Here is a 5,184-nt window from a genome sequence, read left to right on the forward strand (position 1 = left end):
TGAAGCTGAAACTCCAATACTTTGGCCACCTGATGTGAAGAGCTGACTCATTTGAAAAGACCCCTGATGCTGGGAAAGATTGAGGGCAGGAGGAGAAGGGGATGACAGAGGATGCAATGGTTGGATGGCATCACCGACTCAATGGACGTGGGTTTGGGTGGACTCCAGCAGTTGGTGATGGACAGGGAGGCCTGGCGTGCTACAGTCCATGGGGTCGCAGAGAGCTGGACATGACTGAACAACTGAACTGAACTGATAGAAACTCCCCGCTTAACCTTTTGAGGAACTCCAGAGTGTTCTCCACAGCAGACACAGCTCTTTACACCACCACCTACGATGGACAGTTTCCATTTTCTCCACATCCTCTACAACACCTGGATTATCTACTTTTCGACAGGATGAGAAGTGCCATCTCACAATGGTTTTTACTTGCATTTCCTTGATAGATAATGACATTGAGCAGGTCTTCGTGAGATTATTAGCCAGTTTTTTTGAGAAACGTCCACTCAGATCCTTTGCCTATTTTTATCATTTAAATTTTTTAATTTGAAAGCAGCCTCTGTTTATTAACTGACCAGATTACAAAAATAATCACAGTAGATACCTTAGTTCATCCTTCTAATAAGCCTGTTGATCTGGTCTTCCCGATTGCCAGCATCTCTACCTTCTACAAAATGGGTGGTCTCTTCCTTCATTCCACCTCGTGCAGAAGACAACTTGAAGTGCCACAGGAAGTTGCATGCGTCTTTGAAACATTTTCCAATGGCACAGACCTCATGAATCTGATTCTCCATGCAGATGATGCCATCTTTGCCAAGAGATCGAGCAATCACTGTGTTATCTGTCAGGTCAATTCACTTCTTGTTGGTTTTGCCATAAGCACACTTGTAGATCAATTCATTTACTGACCGCAGGTCTGGGGACTCTCATGCAGTGTATGGTTCCACAGTTCTCAGCGTGGTAACTGAAGCGTTGCTGAGCTTCACACAGGTGCCACTGAAGATCTGACAGAGGCAAACAAGCTGCAATAACTTTCCAACCTTTCAGCAAATGCCACCGATACTTCTGATCCTTATGACAAGCGCCAGTTTGGATTCAGAGGGTACATAGATGTTGCTGGCTTTTCTTGCCATCCTAGCCATTCGAAACTTTTGCAGGTAATGGATATGATTACCTATATTCCTGTGATACCATCTGCCTGTATTCCTGTCATAATGCTTAGCTTTTTCATAGAACTTTTTCATAGATGAGCTTTCTCTTTGCTTTTCAAAGCATCTTTAGGGCAGACTTCTTTCTCAAGCTCTTGATCTTAAGCTCTGCAAAAATCTTTTATTTGATCTAAGGGTTTCTGGCATAGCAAAAACCTTCTTTTTCTTATCTTCTGAACCCTCCATGGTTCCAACCAGGAAAGAGCTGCTGCTCCCCCTCTTTTTTTTGGCTGCACCACAATGCACGTAGGGGATCTTAGTTTCCAGTGTGTGTGCAAAATCACGTCAGTCGTGTCTGACTCTTTGCGACCCTAGGGACTGCAGCCCAGCAGGCTCCTCTGTCCATGGGATTTTTCAGGCAGGAATACTGGAGTGGGTTGCCATGCCCTCATCTAGGGCATCTTCCCAAACCAGGGATAGAATTCACATCTCTTAAGTCATCTGCATTTGCAGGTGGGTTCTTTACCACTAGGGCCACCTGGGCCAGGGATCTAATCCGCATTCCCTGGGTGGCGGAAGCGCAGAGTCTTAACCACTGGACCACCGAGGAAGTCCCAAAAGAAGTCATTTTGACCTAAGTATGCCTGCAATTGATAACACATTTTAAAAAATTATTTATTTTTGGCTTAGGCAGCAGCTGGGCTCTTTGCTGCGGCACGTGGGTTCCTCTCTAGTTGTGGCGCGTGGGCTCAGCGGCTGCAGTGATGGACCCAGCGGCTGTGTGTGGGCTCAGTAGTCGTGGTGTGTGTGCTTAGTTGCCCCGTAGCATGTGGGATCTTAGGTCCCTGACCAGGGTTCAAACCCATGTCCCCTCCACTGGAAGATGGATTCTTAACCACTGGACCTCCAGGGAAGTCCCGGTAACATTTTTAATAGCAAATAAATTATCTAATTATTCTTGTGTTAAACAGTTCTTCAAATATTCAAGACCAGGCATCAAATCTCCCTTTGTTTCTTTTTAAAATTGATTAACCAGTTTCTTTAAATGAGGAAAGGTCTGAATCTCTAAACATCATAACCACTTCAAAAAAATGTCTCTCTAAATTAAATGCAAAAACCTAAATGTGATCCAAATAATTCAGTGTATGAGATTATTATTTTCAGTACAGAGGGATAGGAATTAAACAGATGGATAAACAGAGAAGTAAACATGGACACATAATTAGATTAATACCTTTCAAAAATATATTTACTCAAACTTCAGGGGGCAAAAGAGGAGAGGCAGTGAACATAACATTTAAAGATGGAATCTGGAGAACTCAGCTCTTCAACAAACTCATTTAAGTCTTTCAAAAACCTCTAGGTAAATGAAATGTGCCTCTCCCTTACTTGAGAAACAGGTGGGACGTGAGTGTGAGAGAGGCCAGGAGAACAGTGCTCACTTTGCACTGACAGCAGCAGAAATGCAAACGGAACTTCTTTGGGTGTGTGGTCCTGGAGACCGTTTCAGTTACAGAATTCAGACCAGCATGTGAGGAGTGCTAACACAGGCACCGGATTGGGGAAAAAGTCTAGCCCAGGGCTTTTGTAGTCCATGAGAAGTAGACTGCCAACTTTTCTGGTAGGCCTTAGATTTAAATAAATGAGCTTCCCTGGTGGCTCAGATGCTAGAGAATCTGCAGGCAATGCAGGAGACTGGCTTTGATCACTGATTATGAAAATCCCCTGGAGAAGGAAATGGCAACCCACTCCAGTATTCTTGCCTGGAGAATTCCATGGACAGAGAGGCTGGCGGGCGACAGTCCATGGGATCGAAAAGAGTCAGATATGACGGAGTGACTAACACTCACTTTTTTTTTCATATTTAACTCAATTTACTAGTTGCTGTTCTTGGATAAATTATATAATTTCTGAATCTAGACTGCCAGAGGGTATTGTTTTCAGAAGGTTGCTTGGTGGGTTGAGTTCACTTCAGTTTAGTTGCTCAGTCATGTCTGACTCTTTGTGACCTCACAGACTGCAGCATGCCAGGCTTCCCTGTCCATCACTAACTCCCGGAGTTGACTCAAACTCATGTCCATCAAGTTGGTGATGCCATCCAACCATCTCATCCTCTGTCAGCCACTTCTCCTCCCACCTTCAATCCCTCCCAGAATCAGGGTCTTTTCCATTGAGTCAGTCTTCGCATCAGGTGGCCAAAGTATTCAGCATCAGCATCAGCCTGTCCTTCCAATGAACACTCAGGACTGATCTCCTTTAGGATGGACTGGTTGGATCTCCTTGCAGTCCAAGGGACTCTCAAGAGTCTTGTCCAATACCACAGTTCAAAAGCATCAATTCTTTGGTGCTCAGCATTCCTAATAGTCCAACTCTCACATCCATACATGACTACTGGAAAAACCATATCTTTGACTAGGTGGACCTTTGTTGGCAAAGTAATGTCTCTGCTTTTAATATGCTGTCTAGGTTGATCATAACTTTTCTTCCAAAGAGAAAGCGTCTTTTAATTTCATGGCTGCAGTCACCATATGCAATGATTTTGGAACCCCAAATAATAAAGTCTGACACCATTTCCATTGTTTCCCCATCTATTTGCCGTGAAGTGATGGGACCAGATGCCATGATCTTAGTTTTCTGAATGCTGAATTTTAAGCCAAATTTTCACTCTCCTCTTTCATTTGCATCAAGAGGCTCTTTAGTTCTTCTTCACTTTCTGCCATAAGGGTGGTGTCATCTGCATATCTGAGGTTACTGATATTTCTCCCGGCAATCTTGATTCCAGGTTGTGCTTCTTCCAGCCCAGTGTTTCTCATGATGTCCTCTGCATATAAGTTAAATAAGCAGGGTGAAAATATACAGCCTTGACGTACTCCTTTCCCTATATGGAACCAGTCCATTGTTCCATGTCCAGTTCTAACTGTTGCTTCCTGACCTGCATACAGGTTTCTCAAGAGTCAGGTCAGGTGGTCTGGTATTCCCATCTCTTTCAGAATTTTCCACAGTTTATTGTGATCCACACAGTCAAAGGCTTTGGCATAGTCAATAAAGCAGAAACAGATGTTTTTCTTTAGGGCTGTTTTTTCATTCTGTTGGCTTCTCTTCACTATTTCACACTAAAACATGTTTGAGGGGACTCCCTAGTGGTCCAATGGTTAATAAGATTCCCGCTTCCAAATGTAAGGAGCACAGTTTCAATCACTGGCTGGGGAACTAAGATGCCACATGCTGCACAGTGAGGCCAAGAAATTTAAAAGATAAAAGAACTTTAAAAAATATTTGAGATTTATATTTGAAGCCAGAATTTTAAAGGGCATCATGGATGTTTTCCATTTTGTATGTTACTATAGTATGGCTGGAGTTCTTGTCCAAATGAAAACCAGCAGATAACAATCCTCTGGTTACTATTCTCCAAGGATTCCCATTTTCCATATGAACAAAACCATACTGGTGACAGAATTTTGTCTTGAAGTTTCATCACAGTAACTGCTATTAAATTTTACTAAGGGTTAGAGACAAATCCTTGCCCACGATGTAAAACATGCAACATTTTGTCTCAATAATCTCAGATGCGGTGGATTCTTGCCTGGGAGCATCTGATACTTCACTTCGTCATCTTGTTCCATTTTCCTGTCACAAACAGCTTATTATCAAAAAGGAAAGGAGTGAGTCCTATTTTGCGTTGGTGAAATGACAGGGATCCCTGGGAGGGAGGAGGCACAGTGGCCCCACGGGCTAGAACACCAAAAGAAGAAAAGGATAAAGAGCTTCAGGAAGAGGGTAGATTCTAGCGTAGCAATGAGGGGTCTGAAAGCCCCAGATTCTCTAAGGCAATGATGATCACCGTGCAGCCCCAGGAGCACCACTAGGGAGCTTATTAAAAGGACCCACAAAATCAAAATCCGCATTAACAAAATCCTCTGGTAATCTGTGTATACAGTAAAGTTTGAGGATCACTGGTTGAAAAATACCAAGAGTTTTATCCTTTTATGCCACAATGCTCTTGCCTTACTTCAGGGCTCTTAGAGTCACCCTAAAA

At 43.2% G+C, this 5,184-nt stretch overlaps 1 pseudogene; it reads right to left on the reverse strand.

The window, feature by feature from the left end:
* Positions 1 to 605: 605 nt before the first annotated feature.
* Positions 606 to 1,394, reverse strand: LOC102268299 (large ribosomal subunit protein uL30-like; annotated as a pseudogene).
* Positions 1,395 to 5,184: the final 3,790 nt, after the last annotated feature.

This window comes from Bos mutus, chromosome 4 (genome assembly GCF_027580195.1).
Source record: "Bos mutus isolate GX-2022 chromosome 4, NWIPB_WYAK_1.1, whole genome shotgun sequence".
NCBI classification, from domain to species: domain Eukaryota; kingdom Metazoa; phylum Chordata; class Mammalia; order Artiodactyla; family Bovidae; genus Bos; species Bos mutus.